This window comes from Cavia porcellus, unplaced genomic scaffold, assembly GCF_034190915.1.
Source record: "Cavia porcellus strain 051 isolate PalLab524CR breed Dunkin Hartley unplaced genomic scaffold, mCavPor4.1 scaffold_7, whole genome shotgun sequence".
In the NCBI taxonomy this organism is placed as follows: Eukaryota; Metazoa; Chordata; class Mammalia; order Rodentia; family Caviidae; genus Cavia; species Cavia porcellus.
In genome coordinates, this window is record NW_026947490.1 from 22,428,783 (window position 1) to 22,438,933 (window position 10,151).

Below are 10,151 nucleotides of genomic sequence, written 5' to 3' on the forward strand. Positions count from 1 at the left end.
CACGCATGTGCAGCATTAAATCTAACATGAAATGAAACAGAAATGGACTGAAGTGAACTGGACAAATAGCAAAGTGATACGTGCAGTTTGATCCCATTGGTGTATCTTTATGCATACAGAGTACAGAAAAATCTGAAAGAATTCCTAAAAGTGTTAACTTTGGTCTCTTCTGTAGAGAGAGAATGCATAGGGGCACACTTTTGTTTCTAACGTTATTTAGTATCTGTTGTTTAAATATTTAAAATTTCAACAATATTACAAAACTATATTTTTATTAGTGATTTTTTAAGGTTTTATCCTGCCTTATATTTTCTCAGACATTTTTCTTGAAACACAGAATCACTTGAATTGAAAAGACCTCACTTATTACTGTTTTATATCCTCACTGAAAAGTATTACAAAAAGTAATTCAGTGACTAAATAGTAAAACAAAAATTGCCACATCAGAAAATGTGAAATAGGTTTGATCAATTTATAATGCCAGAATAGTATTTTTCTGAGTAGTCTTATTTCATTTTGTAGTTACAGAGTGTCAGAGGTCCATCACCGAGCTAGATCAGAACTGTCCTTTGGTGAGGATGGTGGTGGCCGGGGAGGCGCAGGTGGTAAAGGTTGGCATGGTGCCTACTGTGTACAGAGCTCAACTGTCCCTATTGCGTGAACATCTGATGTGCGACATGTGTGACAGGGATGGGGTGCGTGGTCTTACTCTCAGCTGTGTGCTTAAGGCTACCTCGAGGCTGTCTTTGAGCCGGCCAGAGTTACATGACCCCAAGGGAGAATTCTCCATTAACCCTAGGCCTATTTGTTGTTTGAGTTGGTGGAGGAGTACTGGAGATCAAACTCCTGACCCCGCTCTTGCCAGCCAGGTGCTTATGCCGCTGCGCTAGATCCCCGGCCCCAAGATGAGAATTCTAGAGCTGAAAGTGTCCTCCTGATGAACTCCTGGGAAGACAAGAGAAGGAGGGTCTAGAGATGGGATTCCTAGAAAAGGTGACTCTAGGAGCTCTTTAGGCGCTAGATACGTGTTTTAGAGTCACTGCAACCAGCTCACTATTCCTGAGAATTGCTATCAACTCAGAGACAGACTCCAGCTACCTTTTAATTGTGTGGATGAAGACAGATATGGCCCTAGGTGTTTTTGGTTTTGTTTTGTTTCTTTTACAATCAAGTCTTTGAACTCAGAAATGTTGGGTCTCCTAAATTCCCCTGGTGTTGCCAGATTTCTAAGAGGACCTGGAGGAGGAGGAAAGAATTTATGCCTATTTGGAATCAAGGATCCGCTAAGATGGTTTCTTTTTCATTCATACAATTTTTCTTCTAGGTCATGAGAACATCTACTTTCCTTGGCTTTAGATATTGTGACTCTTGATCTGTCTGGGTTTTATTTCTGGTGAGTGCCCTGCATGGTGGTGCATCTTTCTCCCCCGAGGCTACTTGTTGTCCTTGTCCTGCACTATTAGTCACCTGTTATCTGTCAAAATTTTCACATTCTCTACTGCATTGTGTTGTAAAAATACACCTCCTGGAGATTCATGTTGGAGCTTTATTTTAGACTGTGATCACTTGAGGAGACTAATTATTTAAGTGGTATTGTGTACAAACTTTAAAAACAAATCTTTCCCACATTCTTGACTTTTAAGCAAGGCAAAGTGTAAGTTTCAAAGGAAGCCAAGAGCGACAGAAATGGGATTAACCATTGGTTTTTTTTTTTTGTTTGTTTGTTTTGGGTTTTTTTGGTACCAAGAATCAAACTCACAGCCTTGTACGTTCCAGGCAGGCGCTTACGCTGCTGAGCTATATCCATGGCAGAAATGGGATTGAGTTTTTCTGTGCAGGGATTTTTGTTTTCACCCGTAAGAGTAGGAGCTTTGAGATAATCTGTAGGTATAAGTCTGTAATATTGCCAAGCAGGAATTGTTTTGGGTCTGGCTTTGTATGGCTTGTGAGCAGCAACACTGTGTTGTGGTAAAAAAATCTGAACCCAGAAAATCTGTATGTAAATCTTAGCCCTGCTTTTGTTAGCTGAGAAGGCTTCTGGACAGGAATTCAGACTCTTAATCTATTCCCCTGTTTGGGGCTATTTTTGGAGAACGGTTGGCTGGTTTTGTGCCACCTCTGTAAAACTAATACAAAATAACATCTAACTAAACGGGATTGTAATGCTGTCATATAAATTAATATGTATAAAGCTCTTTAGAATGGAGCCCACCCCATAATATGGGCTTATTGAATATCAAGGGTTGCTGTGGTGGTGTGCACACCTGTGATGCCACTCCTCTGGGAGGCTGGGATCACAAGTTAGGCCTGGGAACTTAGTAATATAATGAGACCCCCTTAGAATAAACAAAAAGGCTGGAGATGTAGCACAGTGTGGAGCCCTGTGTTCAATCCCCAGTACCACAAAAGGAGAAAAAACACAGTTGTAGTTATGTAATGATTCTGTTTGTTGTGGTCTTTTTTGAGACAGTGTCTCACTCACTGTGCAGTCCAGGCTGGCCTTAAACTCACTTTGTAGCCCAGGCAGCCCTCAAACTTGCAGTGATCCTCCTGCCTCGGCCACTGAGTGCTGGGATTGCAGGTGTGGGCCACCATACCTGGCTAAATGTTCCACTTTTAACTGGGACATCTGTAACTTCTTATGATTGTCAAGTGCACTTAAACAACATCTGCCTGTATTGGTCTAGAACAAACACTGTGATACAAAATTCACATCTGGGGGCTGGGGATTTAGCTCAGCGGCATAAGCACCTGCCTTGCAAGCAGGCGGTCGTGAGTTCGATCCCTAGTACTGATAAAAAGTTTTTAAAAAAAAGAGCAAACAAAATTCACGTCTGGATATATGAAAATAGCACAGTTCAGTGTATCTTGTGATAGGATAATGTACACCTAGTAAAATTATTTTTCTAAAGAATCAAAAGAAGGGAAATTGAAAAGGTGAAATATTAAGTGATCATTATAGTTAAGGGCAAAAGCAGGCAAGAATATGTTACAGAGGATTTGGCTCAGTGGCACAGGTATCTGCCTGGCAAACGCAAGGCCATGAGTTGAATCACCAGTACCTAAAATAAATAAATAAAATAAAAAATTTTAAAAAGTGTGTGTTACATATGAATTCTACTCGATTATGCAGGATTTCAAAACCTTGAAGAAATGGAGATGGGGAGCCATGCGTATACGAAGCATGTGCCGTGTACCGAACGCTGTCCTGTGTACACAGTATTTTCTTCCCCAGACCTTGTAGCTGCCCTGATGTCATGTTGGCTAGAGGAGAATCTCGACAGTGAGGATGACTTAGTGTATTTCTGTTTGACAGCTACAGCATGACCAAGAACTGATAGGTAGACTTTGTTTCGGGTCCTGCTGATTTTCAGTATTAGTCCTGTGAGTTCTGTGTTCATAACAGCTGAAGCATATGCTCCCATCGTATGGTTCTTTTATATGTTGATGTGTCTTTGTGTTGCTTATTATACGGTTAATGCAGGCCTGGCCCAAAAAAAAAATTTAGTGGTCCAGAAGACATATAGAGAAAGAAGTTAAAATTACACATCTAATTATAATTGCATTTTGGTGTCTTTTCATTCAAAGATTCTTCCCATGTGAGATTCCATGCTTTTGTTTCAGTAGAATAAAATCATAATAATTCATAATATAAATGGGTTGAAGGCTAAGTCTTAGTTTGAAAAAAGAAATCCAACCCACATCTTGAATATGTAGAGAGAAGAGAGAAGTGTTCAGATTTTGTGCCTCAGCCTCCTGAGTTTTGGGATTACAGGAATGTGCCATCAACTTGGAACGCACCTCTCTTCTCTCATACTGGGGATAAATCCCAGGAATACTGTACCAGTGAGCTATGCTCCCAAAACCCCCCACTTTTTTTTTATACGGCATTCAAAACTCAGGACCTTGCACTTTCCAGGGAGGTGCTTATCCTGCTGAGCTATATCCCCCGCCCTCCTCTCTTTTTAAAAAAGCAAAGAAACTTTTTAAACATCTTTTTTGGTTTTGTTTCTATTTTTTGTCTTTTTGAGACAGAGTTTTCCTTGTAGCTATGTCTGGCTTTGAACTCACTGTGTAGCCCTTGAACTTGTGTTGATCCTTCTGCCTCAGCCTCCTGAGTGCTAGAATTACAGGCATGCACCACCATACCTGTTTCTAGTCTCCTTTTAAACTTTCTTTTTTACTTTGAAACTAAGTTTCTGAGGTTCGATTTGAACTAGTAATCCTTCTACCTCAGCCTCCCAAAGTGCTGGGGTTATAGGAATGTGCCATTTGTAGCTTCTGTTTCTTAAGGTTGCATTACTAGAAGTGAGATTTTGGATAAAAATCAGTCCCAAGCCTGGCATGTTGGCTTACGCCTGTAATCCCAAAACTCAGGAAGCTGAGGCAGGAGGATCATTTCGAGTTTAAGACCAGCTTAGGCTACAAAGTGAGCTCAAGGCCAGCCTGAACTGCATAGAGAGACCCTATTTCAAAAAGACAAAAAAAAAAAATCTGTCCCAAATGCAAGACCGTGTAACAGTAACACTTTGGTAGAATACCATGACCAGGAGAACTAGTTGTTACTTTGAAGAGAAAGCATGTCTGGAATAAATGTAAGGCAGTCAGCAACAAAGGCCTTCTGGAAATCCAAGTGATTCGAGTTAGGAATTGATAAGAAGGGAATTCCAGGAAAGAGCGATAGGTCGTCACCAGCTTCCTGAAGGCACATGCCCTTGTAGCCTATGGTTTTTAGTCCTGCTTTGGCTGTGAAATGAACCTAACAGAACCAGATGAGTCCACAGTTATCTAGAGGTTATCCTGTCTAAGACAGGCTCCGTTGCACGATAAACCTAATTGTTGATAAGACGTGAAAGGAAGCAGCATCAAGGCCTTTATGGGTTGCATTTGGGGAATTTCAGCCATTTTTCTGGGTGGACTGAAAGCATATCTGGAATTCACCAACATAATTCAGTGGATAGCCATGGTTATAATAAGTGTGCGAAAAGAGCATTGTGGTCCCAACAACAGTAACAAAATAGTATTAATTTATAGATGTATAACTTTCAAAATTTTTATTTACTATTGTCTGATTGTTGTTTTTCTTTTCTTTTTTCAGTACCCGGGATTGAATTTATGACCTCACTCTCGCCAGGCAGGCGCTTACACCACTGAGCTAAATCCCGACCCCTTGTTATATTTTCAGTGTTGACTTGTACATAAACATACTCTCCATCTGTAACCTACTTTTTTCTGTTGATAATATATCATATTTTCCCCAATTTACCTTTTATCAACTACATAGCATTCAGTATCATTGATGTTCTGCTGTGTGTGAAGACGTTAGCATTATGGGCTCGCAAGCAGCTTCTAGTACACCCTGTCCTGTGACCATGACTTAGACAACTTTCTCTAATCCTGAGCCCATGAAGGAGGTTCCAGCTTGTACTGTGTGGCCCCTTCTTGCCCGGGAGAGGTGGGGGTGGACGGAGGGCGGTCTGATCTGGGAGGAATGAGAAGGCCGACCTGGCCCAGGTCAGCATTGCCGGAAGCAGGCACTGCCAGAAACCATTTTGTGCTGCAGATGGGTTACTCCATAAATGGTCCCCGTGGAGTGTGGAGTAGAAGCGGGAATGCAGCAGGTAAAAGCTTGGGTCAGTTTAAGCTTGGACGGGGTCACTCAGGCACACCCTCTCTCGTGCTGCTTCTCTTTCCCCAGATTTGTCTTTTCTGGATTTGGTGCTCCACAGCAGAGGAGCCCCATGGAGCACTAATTAATTAGTTCTTGCAATTCTATAGCCATGACCGATGTAAGTGGATTTTTTTCTTTGAAATATTCTGCTTCTTAGGTCGTGTGAATCTTTTCCTTAGTCATCCTAAAGCTTTGTACCTAACAGAAAACCTTTTCTGAACCCACTTCTTAGTTCTTCCTCTTCGGATGAAGAACAGTCCCCAAAACGATGGTGTTCTCCCTGAGCCCTTTTTCCTATCACTGTTTTACCCACCGAACCTGAGGTTCAGCATCTCCTGTGTGCCTGGGCTTCTGTAAAGAGCAGTGAAGGAATGGAGGCCCACAGGTTCTCACTGTGCGACAGGCTGGCCTTGAACTCACTGTAGCCCAGATTGTCCTCAAACTTATGGCAACCCTCCTGCCTCAGCTGCTCAAGTGCTGAGATTACAGCCCTGCCCACCATGCCCAGCAGGAATGGAGTCTCACGAGGGAAATAACTCAGCTTCTACCAAAGAGTGATTCAAAGAATTATAGTCAACAATTAGCACACTTTTACTTGGATACAAGAAAAACTAAAGAATTGAGTTCATCAAAGGCTTTGGTAGGATTCATCTGAAAGGAAAAAAGAGAAGAACATGAAAGAGCACGCATTTTGAAAACCATGCTTTTCCTTCTTCAGGGTAAGAGGCTGCTTAGTGGTTACCTAACAAAGAAGCCCATCAGGATACTCCGTCCTTTTGGGTTTTTTTAACCAGAAGTTGAACTCAGGATGGTGTGCTTCCCAGGCAGGACTGCACCACAGAGCTAAATCTCTGCACTAGGACACTGTGTGTCCTTAAACGGCCTTGTGGTCACCCTTGAGAACAGTTTCCATCGGTACACATTCTCTGGAAGAGCGTTAGTGTTTCACTACGGCATGGTCAGGGGTGACGCCCTTTTGTTAGTGCTTCCGTCTGCTTTTGGCCAGGTCCGTGCACTTCCCTTACCTGAGCGTCTCATCCTTTTGTCAAGGTCAGAGTACCATGAGTCAGTGACGACATTCCCAGTAGGTCAGCTGGGAACACTGGAAATTTCTCTACCACCCCGAGTTTTCCAGCAAGCGGGTGGAGTTTGGGGTTGCTTGGTTATAACCTTCATTTGTGTGACTGTGCGTTTTGGATAGAGAGGGGAGTGGGTGGTTTTTCTGGGGATTCCCTGATAAGTGCACATCACTGTCAGTGCCCTTTTGTCCTTTCCTAGGACATGCTGTCTTGGCTGGCATCTGTGTGGGAACACTGACTCCTCTGCCTCGGGACAGGGGAGGTGTTAGGTGAGAGGTGCTTGGTGGTAGCAGGTAAGAAAGTGATCCACATGTCTATATGATTGTAGATTTCCAGAAGTAAAATCTTTGAAAGTCTTATTCCACCCAAATGTATGACTATAGTATAATTAAATTAATATGTTCCAGGGTATTAACTAAATTGCAGCTAACATCCTGCTGGGTACTTAGCTCTGTGGCATAAGCACCTGCCTGGGAAGCACGAGGTTGTGAGTTCGATCCCCAGTACCAAATATATAAATAAATAAACTGCAGCTAATAATAAATATTTTATTTATCATAATAAGAAACAGTGTTTATGATACACTCTAACAATGGTTAGTTGCAGTTTAATAATGATTAACAGAGGAGAAGCTAGGATTATGTTATACATTACCAAAGGGGTGTGGGCTAGTCACCTAACGTCTTGAACTTTTTGATGCTCTTCTGTGTTGCTCTTATTTTCTGACCTTTCCCTACGTGAGTCACAGGCTCCCAGCCTACTTGATGATTATATTTTCCCTTTCGTTGCAGTTTATCCTTCAAACCCTCATTTTTTCTCTTGGAAACACGCTCTTCCGTTTCACAAGTACTGGGTAGGTTTCTGGTTTTAGGAGTTGTTGACTTTCAGGGAAGTGGCCATCAGCTTCTCTCCAGAGGAATGGAAGCGCTCAGACCTGCTCAGAGGGACCTGTTGGAGGGTGTGATGCTGAGAACTGCAGCAGCTTGGTGTCACTGGGAAGGGCCACCTGCCTGGAGTTTATGGCAGCCTCCCTGAGGTACCACAGCTCTCCACATGGGAGGTTACAGGGCTACCTCAGAGAAAGGTCCTTCTCATTCTCAAAGGAATGTTATAATACTTTGCTGGGTTAGAAATGGTGTCATTGAGCCAAGCATGGTACTACATGCCTATAATCCCAGAACTGGGGAGGCTGAGACAGGAAGAACACCATGAGTTCAAGGATTGCATAGATATAACTAAGCAAAGGGAATAAAGCAAAGCCAAAAAAAGAGTTCCTTTAGCACCCCCACTCCTCAGGGAACCTCACCTCTCCACCAGCCCCTCTGTAGCTGACTTCAACAACCAAGCTTTAGGGTGTGTATTCCTAGCCTTTGTCAAAGAGACCGACTCACATGCCATGTTCCCTTCCGGCCTCCTACACTCTTGCTACTCACAGTGTAGCTCTCTTGTCTGAGGAACCACCAGACAAAAGTCAGTAAAGAAGAGAGCACCGGGAAATTAGAGAGGCCGAGAGGCGGGCCAGGGGACAATTTCATTGGTTTGGGGGAGGGATATATACGTTTTCTCAGTGATTGGAAGCCATGATTTGGCTTATTCATTGTGTGTGTGTTAAATTTATCTTTTTCTTGTAAAGTATTACATAAATAGCAGTGGCTTCTTCATGAGGGAGCCAGAAATATAGCAAGTCAGGTCCTATTCCGAACCTGCCCCAAGTACACACTTACACAAGATTGCCTATGACCCTGTGCACTTTAAAGTGAGAAACACTGCTCTCTGTTTTTTCTGACCCACATCCAGGCAGAACAGCTAGCAACAGGGTCCTGGGGTACTCTAACTGCCGAGAGCTTTTGCACTTTGGGTGGGGTGGAATAGGTGAATAAAATGCATTTAATACTGAGGTGAACACATTCTGTGGGAAGCCGCCTATGATGGCGCCCATTTCCTGCTTCCGGGTTCTTCCCGGCCTGAACAAGCCCGCCAAATTGTCATGTCTGCCCAGTTACCCGTGACGCTAGCCTATCAGCTTGTTAGACGTGCTTCTCTGTGATTGGATACTGCTTCCCCTTATAAGAGGTTGTTCCTGCCCCCAACGGGCAGAAGAGGAACCAACGTTGAGGGTGGCGGACCTTATTAGGTCCGGTTCGCTGTACGTAATAAACTTTGAGAGCTGATCCTGCTCGAGTCTGGCCTCCTGTCTCCCGCGGCTCCGGTCATCTGGTGGCCCGTACGGGGATAAAAGGCTCTGCGACGTGCCTCTTCGGCCGGGAGGTGCGATTGCTGTCGCCTGCGGTACGACGGAGGACCTGGCCCAATAACAACGGAAGGCCCCGAGCGCCTCTTCTCTTCACCCTGATCAGCTACGTGAGATACAGCGGTTCCCGGGACAGGTGAGTACTGGATCGCCTGGGTTGGGTGGACGCACCTAACAGATTTTGAGCGCCACACGGGTGGACGCCGGTCTTTTTTTTTTTTTCCCTTGCATTTGTTTCGCTTTCGCTTCGCCATTGTGGGCAACGCTGCTCGCAAACCCCTCGCTGACTCCCTAAGAGTCCTGCTGCGGACCCGAGGCATCTACATAAACCGGGTCACCCTTTCGAGATTTCTGGATCGTGTTAATGAAATTGCCCCCTGGTTTTGGCCCACGGGCTCTCTAACCCTCCCGTCATGGGAGAAGTTAGGAGGGGATCTTAGATGCGCCCGAGAAGAGGGACGCTTGGATCCCATGGTTTTACCCCTGTGGGAACTGATTAGGGCTTGTCTGACGGACGAACAAACCCCCGGGCTTTGTTCAGCCCGACAGGCTCTTGACAAAGCTCGATCCGAGTGCTCGGAGGAGCCCGAAGTCACACCTGACTTTGGGCCTCCAGAGAAACACAAGGGCTCCGATTCTGATTCGGATTCGGAAGGCTCAGAAGAGGAGGTCGTCTTTGCTAAGCACGACCCTCCTACACCGTTACAAGAGGAACTTAGGGCTCGGGAAGATAAAAAGGGGAACCAAACACCACCCTGCCCGAGCTACTCCGCTTTGCGGGAGGAACTTAGGTCCTTCCGCTCCTTGGCAAGCTCGCGACCCATGGTCGCCCCCTTCAGGGCGCCAGGCCCTACTGCACCGCCGTGGCCGGAAGAGGAGTTGCTCCCTGGGCTGCCACCTCCACCCGTGGCCGCCAGAGGGCGCCCACAACCTATGGCACCGCCCTGGTTAGAGGGAGAGCTACTTCCTGGGTTGCCTTCTGCGCCCCCATCTGGGGAGGGAGGAGGACATTCTTTCCACCAGAGGGTATGGTCGCGGCTTCCCTTTGAGTGTTCCGGTCTCCATGCATTCCCGGTAGCCCTTAGAAATTAAACAACTTAAAGCTATCAAGGACGCAGTTTCAGCTTATGGGCCCAATGCGCCATTTACC